This window comes from Vulpes lagopus, chromosome 3 (genome assembly GCF_018345385.1).
Source record: "Vulpes lagopus strain Blue_001 chromosome 3, ASM1834538v1, whole genome shotgun sequence".
Classification (NCBI taxonomy): domain Eukaryota; kingdom Metazoa; phylum Chordata; class Mammalia; order Carnivora; family Canidae; genus Vulpes; species Vulpes lagopus.
The window spans coordinates 98,203,450-98,215,615 of record NC_054826.1 but is presented as its reverse complement, the minus strand read 5'-3'; the positions used below and the strand labels follow the sequence as shown (position 1 = coordinate 98,215,615).

At 47.7% G+C, this 12,166-nt stretch overlaps 1 non-coding gene across 1 annotated transcript; it reads left to right on the top strand.

The window, feature by feature from the left end:
• Positions 1-10,991: 10,991 nt before the first annotated feature.
• Positions 10,992-11,063, top strand: TRNAW-CCA. Its single transcript has one exon. It is a non-coding gene; the product is annotated as a tRNA-Trp (tRNA).
• The last annotated feature ends 1,103 nt before the right edge of the window (positions 11,064-12,166 follow it).

Here is a 12,166-nt window from a genome sequence, read left to right as displayed (position 1 = left end):
CCAGGAGGAGGACACAGCAGAGAGATGAATCACTGATGGTAGTAGCTGCTTTCAGGAATATACCAGGGCTTGTGTGACCATGGCCAAGTTTTCCCCTCTGGCCTTATATTCCCAATACATAATTCTGATTCTGACACCAATCCCAACATGTAGGTTTTTCACTTGACCACCAAGCATGTCTCTGAAATTAGCTGGGGGTCCCCATTCCCACTTGAGAAAAATGGTTTCTTTCTTTCTTCTTCTTCTTCCTTCTTTCTTCTTCTTTTCTTCTTCTTCTGTTTTATTTATTCATGAGAGACACAGAGAAAGAGCCAGAGACATAGGCAGAGGGAGAAGCAGTCTTCCTGTGTGGAGCCTGATGTGGGACTCGATCCCAGGACCCCAGGATCACTACCCGAGCCAAAGGCAGACACTCAACCGCTGATCTACCGAGGTGCCTTGAGATAAATGGTTTCTGACCCAGAAGCTATAGACAGGAGGTTCTAATGACTTCCACCCTTCCTGAACTCAGAGAAACATTTTATTTACTAGCTCACTGGTTTACTATGAAAGGATATTACTGGGAATCCCTGGGTGGCTCAGCGGTTTAGCGTCTGCCTTCTGCCTGGGGCATGATCCTGGAGTCCCGGGATGGAGTCCCACGTCAGGCTCCCTGCATGGGCCTGCTTCTCCCTCTGCCTGTGTCTCTGCCTCTTTCTGTGTGTGTCTTTCATGAATAAATAAATCTTAAAAAAAAAAAAAAAGAAAGGATATTACTCAGGAACAACCGGATAAAAGAGATGCACAGGACAAAGTATGGGGAAGGGGCAAGGAGCTCCCACACTGTCTCTGAGCACACCACTCTCCTTGAACCTCCATGTGTTCACCAACTTAGAAGTTTTCAGAACCCCATCATTTTGGGTTTTGTTGGAGGCTTACTACACAGGCATACTTGATTAAATCCTTGGCCATTGGTGATTAAACTCAATATGAAGTTGATGAGGCAAAAATTCATTCACACTGAAAAAAATCAGAACAGTTTTTTTGGAGGGTGGGGGCGGGGTGAAGGTGGGGATAGACAAGGAAGGGACATAAGAAAACTTTGTGGGACAAAGCCTATTGTTCTATAACTTCATAGAGGTTTATGTTACATAAATGTTAAAATTCATCACTTAGGGCGCCTGGGTTGTTCAGTCAGCTAAGGATCTGTCTTTGGCTCAAGTCATGATCCCAGGGTCCTGGGATTGAGTCCCTTATAGGGTCCTGCTCAGCTGGAAGTCTGCTTCTCCCTCTCCCTCTGCCGCTGCCCCCACCCACCCCCACTCTTGCGTGCATGCTCTGTCTCTCTCAAATAAATAAAATCTTTAAAACAAAACAAAACACTGGACGTCTGGGTGGCTCAGCGGTTGAACATCTTCCTTTGGCTCAAGGTGTGATCCCGTGGTCCTTGGATCGAGTCCCACATCAGGCTCCCTGCGTGGAGCCTGCTTCTCCCTCTGCCTATGTCTCTGCCTCTCTCTGTGTTTCTCATGAACAAATAAATAAAATCTTTAAAAAATAAAATAGAGCAAAACAAAACAAAAAAACCTCATCACTTAAGATACATGCGTTTTGGGATGCTTGGGTTTGCTCAGTGGTTGAGCACCTGCCTTTGGCTCAGGTTGTGATACCAGGGTCCTGGAATCAAGTCCCACATCATGCTCCCTGAGAGGAGCCTGCTTCTCCCTCTGCCTATGTTTCTGCCTTTTTGTGTCTCTCGTGAATAAATAAATAAAATCTTTTTTTTTAAAAAGGATACATGCATTTCATTGTAAGCAAATTTTAACTGAAAAGAATACTGTAGATATATTGAACTCCAGTTAGTAGGCATTCTGGATTATTTAAGGAAAAATTTGCTGGTGTCTGCAATTTTCTTTGAAATGGGTACAAACAATAATATGGGTTGACAGGCTAGGGGGTATGTGATAAAGCAAGTATGTTTTTTTTTTTTAGATTTTATTTATTTATTCTTAGAGACACATGGGTAGGGGGTGGGGAGAGAGAGAGGCAGAGGGAGAAGCAGGCCCCATGCAGGGAGCCCGACGTGGGACTCGATCCTGGGTCTCTATCCTGGGTCTCTATCCTGGGTCTCCAGGATCACACCCCAGGCTGCAAGGGGGCGCTAAACCGCTGTGCCACTGGGGCTGCCCCTAAAGCAAGTATGTTTAATTGTTAATGACAGGGGCTCTTGGGTGGCTCAGTAGGTTAAGCATCTGCCTTCAGTTCTGGTCATGATCTCAGGGTCCTGGGATTGAGTCCCACATCATTCTCTGCTCCACCAGAAGTCTGCTTCTCCCTCTCCCTCTCCCTGCAGTTCCCCCTGCTTGTGCTCTCTCTCCCTCTGTCAAATAAATAAATAAGATTTTTTAAAAAGCTAAAAAATAAAAAAAAATGCTAATGACAGAATTAATGTTGTGGAGAAACAGGTGTTATCTGTCAAATTTATCTCCCATTGTTTCAACATTTTCATGATTAAATGCTAGGGGAAACATTTTATGAAGCCCTTCCTACTTTAATGTTGTGTGGAGGTCCCCATGCAAAGGTAGGGTAGTTGGATCTGTTGGGATGCCAGGTCAATGGGAATAAGCTTGTTCAAGGCAAAAACGTGATAATGAGTCATTACTCAGATTCCTTTAGGAAACCTACCCTAGTGTTTACTTCCTTCAAGATACCAGAGTGGTGGAGGGAAGCCTTACACAGCTCAGGGAGATTTAGGGAGCACAAGGAGCATAGATAGGACCCCATGAAGGACACACTGCCTCCCAAGTGTGCTGGGCAGGGTAAATGTTAATATCATGTGGGGTGGGGGATGCCCTTTGTGCAACTCCTCCATGAAGAAATCATTAATGGGGACTCACATGTTCATTCATCAGCTCCCATGGAGAAAAGAAGAAGCTGCATGAGCCTGAGCATGTGGCATTCTCTTTCTTTTTCTTTCTCCTCCTATTGCAGACCCAGAAACTCTAATCACAGTGCTCATTAGGGCTCTGATTATTGTTGTTGTTGTTGTTATTTTAAGATTCAGCTTACATTTTCCTCTCTGGTTTGTGCCACATGCAGTGAGGACTTGTCAGATTCAGATCCTCAAGGTCCTCCAGACCCTGCCCACGTGACCCCTCTAGTCTCCTCTGGATTGGGAAGAGGTCTGCACCTTTTTCAAAAGCTGCAAAAGACTTGTTATGAGAAATAACATCTGTTCCTTCTGAGGCTCTTTTTCACTCTGGTGTTCTGCAAACAGATTTTTACTGCAGACAGCACTTTCACACCCTGGCTTCCATTTCCCTTGTCAGCCAAGTTTTCTGAGATTTCCCATAAGGCTGAGGTCATTGGCTCACATTGTCCTTCATTCTGGTGACATGCTTCCTGTTGTCACTATTCTGCCAGCATTGGAATGTTGGTATTTCCTTCCAGAGCCAATGGGGCTCCATGTGGTGTTTCTCTGATTTTTCTTTGGCTTCTTCTTCTTCTTCTTCTTTTTTTTTTTTTTTAAGATTTTATTTATTTATTCATGGGAAACACAGAGAGAGAGCCAGAGACAGGCAGAGGGAGAAGCAGGCTCCCTGCGGGGAGCCTGATGCAGGACTTGATCCAACAACTAGGGGATCACAACCTGAGCCAAAGGCAGACACTCAAACATTGAGCCACACAGGTGCCCCTTTTCTTTGGCTTCTTCAAGGGTAGAGAAAGTAGATAGGGGTGAGAGGTGGGAACCCAAGTCTATGCCTGAGACTCAGAAGAGGAGCTGTGGGCCACAGTGGTGGCCTCTGTAGAGTCAGCTTTAAACGGCTCCAGAAAGGAAGGGACCAGTAGGAGGACAGCAGCCAAAGGGCCTGGGCTGAGCTGCTAGACTGTGTCCAGTACAGGCTCTGGTGACCTGGGCTCCACTCCCCCATCCTCAGCTGAGGTGTGTGTGTGGGGGGGGGGGGGAGCGCACAATGCGACTTGGTGTTAGTCCCATCTTCACCTGACTCCCACAGAGAAGTCATCTTTTGCCCAAATATCAAGGCTAGATAGTGGATTTGCACCTCAGAACCCTCAGGACCCCCAGCAGTTTTCCCTCTTTGTGGCCCTAACCCTTCACCATCCAGCAGCTCCTGTTCACCTTCCCTGCCCAGAGGACAATCTGTGCAGAACTGCGCCCGCGGAACCCGAGGGGCCTTTCCAACCTGCCTTGCCTGCGGCTGCACTAGCCTTCCCCTTCCTTGCTCCCTGGCAGTTTTCATGTAGTGCCCATTAGTACACCCTGCAAAATTTCAAGACCAGGGGCGCCTGGCTGGCTCAGTCAGAGGAGCATGCGACTCTGAATCTCGGGGACGGGGATTCCAGCCCCTCCTGGGTGGAGAGAATACAAACAAACAAACAAACCCAGGAACAAACAGATTTCAAGACCAGCCAGGTGCGGAGGCAGCGTCGCTCTTGCCCCTGTGCACGTGCTCCCTTTGCAGTGGAACCCACTTCCCATCCTCAGTTTGGGTGATCTTAGCCCACAGGTGATAGTCTGCTCCCCTCTCCGCCCCGCATCCGGGGAAAGGGAGATGGGTAAGTGGCTGTCTTGGGAGGGGCCACCCCACATCCTAGACTTCTGGGCGCCAGCGCGAGGATTGAGAAGGGGCAATCGATGCGCAAAGTGGGAAGAGAGCTCCCCGACAGTCATCGAGATGTGGCGATCACCCGTGTTCGGGGCTGTAACACTCTTCCCCAGGAGGAGGGGAGCAGCTAAGTTCTCTTGCACCCTCCCCTCCCCTGCGCCCCACGGTTCCAGCCTCCCGGGAGCAGATCCCTGCACTCGGCAGGTGGAAGCGCGCCCCCGGGCAGGCGGGGCCCCACCTTCGGCGATCGGCTCCCGCAGGCTCCTAACACCGCTAGGCAAGCGCCGCCAGAACTCCCGGGGGCGTGAGGGTTGAGTCTCCCAGGCGATTCTCCTGAATCCCTTCCTCTTCTGCGTTGAAATAGTTTCCTGCGTCCTTGAACCCTCTTCAAAGAGAGTTAATTAATTAACTAATTATTCCTTAAGGGAGCTTATTGACCAAAGACGGTGTCTGGGGTATAACTGAGCCTTAGACACAGCGTACCCCCAGCTTTGGGCCGCTGGTCCGGAGCAACCGGAGTGGGGGGAGACCCTGGCCTCGCACCTAGGTCTATAACTCCAACCCTCCCGGGATGGGCCTTCCTTGGTGGGATCTGAGCCCCCACCAGGGGCGCAGGGAGCAGCAGAACTTCCCGACCCAGTGCAGGCCGGGGCGGGGCGGGGCGGGGCGGGGCGTCCTCTCTACTTAGGACTTCTCCGCTGAATTCGCCCAGGGAGCCCTCGTCTGTCACTGAGCTGTTGGTTTGAACTCAGCACGTGCCCCGTCGGGGTCGGTCCGAGGGTCCGATCTGAGGTCGCAGCTGGGAGGGGGAGAGCCTGGGGGCGGGCAGCGCTGGTCTTCTGGGGAGGCCCTGGAACTGCTGCGTGAATTGGAGAGCCGGGGCTGAGAGCAGTGGAGACTGCCGCCCGTGGGGGCCTTACCAGCACCAGGGAAGGAGGAGCCGGTGGCATCTGTGTCCCCTCCTTAGTGCCCGCCACCTGGGCCGCGTGGGGGACGCAGGCGTCGCCTGAGCCTGGAAGGCCCCAGAGAGGGGCCGGAGGGAAGCGCTGTGATGGCCACTCCCTCGGGTGGAGGGTGGAGGGCCTAGGGCCAGAGCTGATTTTATACATACACAAGCCAAGGTTTCAGTTAATGGACGAGTGAGGGGTTCAGCTTATTCCAGAGATGTACTCCCCAGGACAGGTCCAGCTGCAAGTGCGTTCTGGTGCAGACACCATTAATACATTTTCAGAACCCCATGAAGGAAACCTAACCACGAGGTAAGAACTACGTTTTTATTCAAAGCTCTGTGTTTTTCATTGTGGGAAGTCTCAGGATTGTTCCTGACAGTTACACTTCATAGCTCATAACATGGCATTGGGCGTAGTTGGCACTGAGCAGCTATGTGGGAAACTGAATAAAATGTATGTCTATAAAAGAATGGAGCAGCACAACATATACATATATCAAATCGTTGTATCATGTGTCTTAAACTGATTCAATGTTATATGTCAATAAAAAAGAATACATGTGCAGGAAAAAAAGAGCGAATCACTAGTTCTGTGGTACTACTTGCACAAACACCTCCTCCCTAAAACAAGGTGCCCTCTTAGAGATAATCTTCATTGACATAGGGAAGGATTTGAAGTTTTCACCTCCAAGAATGACCCAGGGTAACTGATCCATCTAAGTTGTGGGGGGAGCTTGTTCACTCAAAACTCTGCCTAACTGGGCAATAAAGGAAAAGCTGAGCGAGTTCTTCCCAGGGCTGTTGCATCTTAGATAAATCACTTTGGGCAATTTCCTTAGTCTCTGTCTTTCCGTTTCCTCTCCAGAAAAGTGGGATTCATAATAACAATGTCTACCACAGAGAGTATGTAAGAAGATTAATAATGTAACATACTTAGGATAGGCAAGCGGCTCATAGCAAGTACTCCACTTAAATGTTATGTTAGAATTATCTTAAGTAATTAATTTTAACATATAGCATTATATCAGTTTTAAGTGTACAACAAGATGATTTGATATATGCTATTTGCAAAATGATCACTGTTGTGCCCAAGATCGCGAATCCGAGAAACCGCCAAGGAGCCGACACCGATGCAATCACACGAGGGTTTATTTACAAGCTCGAGCCTGGGTCCAAGTATACCCGACGCAGCGGAGCAGGGACTTGGACCCCGAGACTAAGAAGCTTAGCAACTTTATAGGGGCCAGTGGCCAATGGGATACGCAGAAAGTTGCACAGCCATGCTGGTCCGCTGAGCCGGATTTCGGATTAGGGTGTGTCCTGGTCTTTGATTAGGGCGGGGCAGTGCCCTAAGTAATAAGCAGGTCAGCACAAGGCGGGTGCAGCCCAAAATAGAGTCAGTCCTGCTCTGCTTGTCCAGGGGTAGGGGATTTTGTTCAATTTCCTGGGTCCCACAATCACCACAGTAAGTCTAGTTAATATCCAACACCACACACACAACCTTTTCTTGTGATGAGAACTTTTAGGATCTACTCTCTCAGCAACTTCAAATATACAATACAGTATTAGTAACAATAGTCACCCTGCTATACATCGCATTATCTTCTTTAATTCTTAAAACGCCTTGACAGAAGATCTTAGAATCACAATTTTACAGATAAATGAAGCTCCTCTTTCCAAGAAGCTTTTTCACTCAGTTCATTTGGGGAACATTTATTACTAAAGTGCCTGTTGCTGTGATCATCAATCCTGTTCAATACTCTTCACCTCTGACTCACCACTGAGTCCAGTAAAGGCTCAAAAGTCTTAAAGAGTCCTGAGGGGAAGAGGAAGGAGCAGTGGATTCTGACCTGCAGGGTATGCTGGGAGTAGGCAGATGGTCGAATCTTGGAAGCTAGCCAGTGAAAGCAACAGGAATTCAGGGTCTGAAGATTGGGCCTGCAGGCATCAGTGACTACAGGTCTGTAAGAGAGTGCTTGAGACCTTCTGTTGAGATTAATTCAGGGATGAGAGGTTGAGTTATGAGGGTTTGGAGGCGTCTAATATGGTTGGGGAGTGGGGATCAATGCAATTTGTGATGTGAGGTCACATCCAAGGTCAGTGATGGAGGTTGAATAGAGTCAGTGTTTTGTGCAACTCTCTGGGGGTCCATCATGGGCAATGTTAAGCAGGGACAGGGCATATAAGGGGTGAGAGAGGTCCCCCTTCTCTTGTTCCTACATTAGGGAGAACAAACTTCACCTCAGTGATCAGAATCTCCTTCAGTTGAGGAAAGGGTCTTACAGTAAGTGAATCATAGAGCCCTACTAACCTTCAGCTGGTTCCCATTGCCCCCTCACTCTTGGCTCTATGCGGAGTATCAGCAGAACCCCCTGAAGGAATCATACCTTGCTTCTTACTTTTTTTTTTTTAAGATTTTATTTATTGGGGATCCCTGGGTGGCTCAGCGGTTTAGCGTCTGCTTTTGGCCCAGGGCGCGATCCTGGAGTCCCGGGATGGAGTCCCACGTCAGGCTCCCGGCATGGGCCTGCTTCTCCCTCCTCCTGTGTCTCTGCCTCTCTCTCTCTCTATGTCTATTATAAATAAATAAATCTTTTAAAAATTTTTATTTATTTATTTATTTGACAGAGAAAGAGGGGGAGCGGCAGGCAGAGGAAGAGGGAGAAACAGGCTCCCTGTTCAGGATCATGACCTGAGCCAAAGGCAGATGCTTAACTGACTGAGCCACCCAGGTGCCCCCACACCTTGCTTTTTAAAGTAAGCATGTATTAAATTCCCAAAAAACTCCTGAAAATTGATCCCAAAGTCTTCAAGACCCTTTTAATGTAAACTATGAAAAACCTATATGAAAACCATACATCAAGGTGAAATACTGGATTATTTCTCTTTAAAATCAAGAACAAGGCAAGGAGTCTGATCCTGCCACGTGGGCATAGAGGTCAAATCTGAGCTCTTGCGGGGCAAGGTTGGGCTATTCGTCTGGAGGTCCCTACTTCAACCATATTTTAGGGCAGAGGGTGTGTTTTAAATCTGAGCTATATTTAAGGTGCTTCATTTATGTCCTAATAAGCCTCCCAAAAACTTAACCCATAGGTGCTGGCACCAAGGTGCTTGGTAAATGGCAGAGCCCAGCCTCCCCAGGACACACCCAGGGAGGGATTATGGTTTTTCTTGAATAAGAATGGGATTTTTGAGAATTCAAAGGTAGCAGTTTTTCATTGAGATTTTGAGTAAAAAAAGAATGGTTTGTTTTAACACATTTACCCTTTTCCCTCTTCTTTTAATGTAAGATTATTAGAACAAAAGAGTAACAGCATCTCTGCCACCGATACCCCTGAATCATCTGAGGCCACAAAGAGCTGTCAAGGTGGGCGTGAAGCTGCCAACCTCAATCTGGAGCAAAGCCCCCAGTTGATCCCTTCCTGGGAGGGCATTCAGTATTAGGGGATTCCCTGGGAGAAATAGAAATCCATACATTCTGGTTTGAGCTTTGGGAGAATCCCAAATTTCAGACATAGAGATGATCTCCAAGTCTGTGTCTTGGAGGTGCTCTCTTAACTGTTCTGTTACCTTAATTTTTTTAAAAGATTTTATTTTTAAGTATTTTTCTATACCCAGTGTGGGGCTCAAACTTAATAGCCCCGAGGTCAAGAGCTGCATGCTCTACCCACTGAACCAGCCTGGCATCCCTACTGTTGTTACTTTAAAATCTATTCCCAGACTCCTAACTCTGGGAAACGAACTAGGGGTGGTGGAAGGGGAGGAGGGCGGGTGTTGGAGGGGAATGGGTGACGGGCACTGAGGCGGACACTTGACGGGATGAGCACTGGGTGTTTTTCTGTATGTTGGTAAATTGAACACCAATAAAAATTAATTTAAAATAAAAAAAATAAAATCTATTCCCATTAAAAGGATATAGACCAGGATCACTGGGTGGCTCAGTGGTGGAGCATGTGCCTTTGACTCAGGGCATGATCCCAGAGTCCCGGGATCGAGTCCCGCATTGGGCTTCCTGCATGGAGCCTGCTTCTCCCTCTACCTATGTCTCTGCCTCTCTCTGTGTGTCTCTCATGAATATATAAATAAAATATTTTTTTAAAAGGGACATAGATCTATAGATCCTTTACATTCCATAACTCTATATCCTCAGCTTAAGACTAGTATCATGTGTTGTATTTGAAAGATAAAATATATTATTGAAACAATAAAGAGGTACCTTTCTTCTTGTTGCAACTTTTAGTGGCTCAGTTTGGCTCTTAGAAATGCTGGCAGAGTGAAGGCTGGTTCTTCTGTCGCTGCAGCAAATTCACTGCAGCATCTACAGTGGAAGCTTTGCTGTGAGTGCTCGTCTATAAACGACATGGAACCTTCTCAATGTCTTCCAGCAGGCCTGGATATGTAGAAAAAAGTAAGGCACATGCTGAAAGGCAGCATTGAACCAGAGACCTCAAATCTTAAGTTGAAATCGTCCCCAACAGCACTAGTCTTGACTGGGAATTTTTTGTTCTCAACTCAAAATCCTCATTGTGTGCTGTGTCCTAAAACTCAGGAGAGGAAGGTTTCCTGTTACACCAGCAAGGATATGGCGAGATCAGTCTTGATATTTCACCCAGAAAACCTTTATGATGCCCAAGTTGGGGACACCTGGCTGTCACATGGCTTCTGCGTCCAGAATCTCCCTGATGCCAGCTCTGCTCCAGTCACTCAGCGCCATCAATGAGCAGAGCGCTGCTACCGAAATTGTATTATCTAGTCATGCTCCACATCCCAGCCACAAAGCATTACTCTCCCTTCTCTGATCCCCTGTTCTTTAACCCAAAATATCACATCAGGTGGCAAGATGTACAGAGCCTGGTGTCTGCAGGTGCTCAACACCCCATATCCTAGTTTTGTTTTTGTTTGCATTCGTATCTGATGAGATTTCTACAACGCATATGTGTTAATTTTTCTTAAAGCAAAAAATAAAACTTCTAAGTGTCCCTTTTGGGAGGCGGAAATAGTCTTCCTCCACAGGCATACCTGGGGTGCAAATTCTCGCGTTGCTCCGCGTACGGAAAGGCTCAGACTGAACACAACCCGGGTCCCTGACGCCCCCACCCCTGCCCCCTGGGAGCTGCGACTGGCATTTTCCACAGACGCTTCCCATACCTCGCTCCCTAAGACCCCTGGGGAGGTGGGCTTCCCAAATCCTGCCCACGAGTACCCTCCGCGCCCGGAGCTCCTCGCTGGCTTCACCCACATTTGCATTTTGCTTTGAACAGCTCGGTTCTATTAGGGACAAAGAGCTCAGAGTCAATCCCAAGTCAAAACACGGGCGGGGTGGGGGGAGGGGGGAGACAACTGAACCCTGCACCTGACACCTGCTGAAACCCAAGTCCTTCTATTTTTTTTTTTCCCGAAGTCCTTCTAAACGACAAAAACCGTGCAGCGTGCAGGACCTCGTGGCGCAACGGTAGCGCGTCTGACTCCAGATCAGAAGGTTGCGTGTTCGAATCACGTCGGGGTCAGGGCTGTGGCTTTTCTGTTTAGCGGCCCGAATCAATTCGGTAGTAAAACGAAACAAAATAAGCGGCGGCCCGCTACCTCCCAGCCTGGGGCTTTCTCTGACTTTTTTTTCAGTCCAAGGGGACTTCTCGTGAACAACTCAGCAATGGACCCGCAGTTAAGCTGAAGGGTGAGGATGACCTGGAGGGGGTGGGGACCCCACAGAAGCCGACATGTAGGTCGTTCTGTTCTTATCCTTATCAGGACTATGCTTCAGAGAGGACAGTAAAATAGGGCGCGAGTAGCCTTCGTTAATGAATTCACTCTGGTGTGAAAAGTAGGGTTTGGTTTTTTGTTTGTTTTATTTTTTTTTAATTGGGTCGTTAGATGAGCATGGCGCAACGTCCCTGGTTGATATTTGTGTCACCTTGAAGAAAATGTGTTGCTACCCCTCCCCCACCACCCGTAACTTTTCATGGTTTGCGCTTCCTCTCAGCCCCTGAACAGGGGGCGCCCGGGTGACGCAGGAGGTTAAGCTTCTGCCTTCACCTCAGGTCATGATTTCAGGTTCCTGGGATGGAGTAATGCGTGGGGCTCCATGCTCAGCGTGGAGTCTGCTTGAGATTCTTTCTCTCTGCCCCTCCTGCTCCTGTTGTCTCTCTAAAATAAGTAAATAAAATCTTAAAAAAAAAAAAAAAAAAGCCTCTGAACGTTGTGGTTAAAAAAAAAAAAAAAAGAACTGCGATATTGATTCAAAACTTATTATGCTGAGGATGCAGTTCTTGAACTTTCTAAGAGCAGAAATTATCCTGGCATTTACTACCTTTTAATTTAGACTTTTTTTTTTTTTTTTAAAGTAGGCTTCATGCCCACTGTGGGGCTTGAACTCAGGACCCTGAGATTAAGAGTTGTGCCCCACGGACTGAGCCAACCACTCCCCCAGTTGAGGAGTCATTTAAATGCACCCCTCCAATAGGGATTTGAAACAATGGAGTTTCAGACACAAACCAGTTGCCATGACCTGAGAGCATGGAAAAACACAGACCAGCAGAAATGGAGATTGTGGTGAACTTACCAGGATTAAGCTTTCATTGCACCAGCCTTACTACCCCTTCAGTTTAAAAGT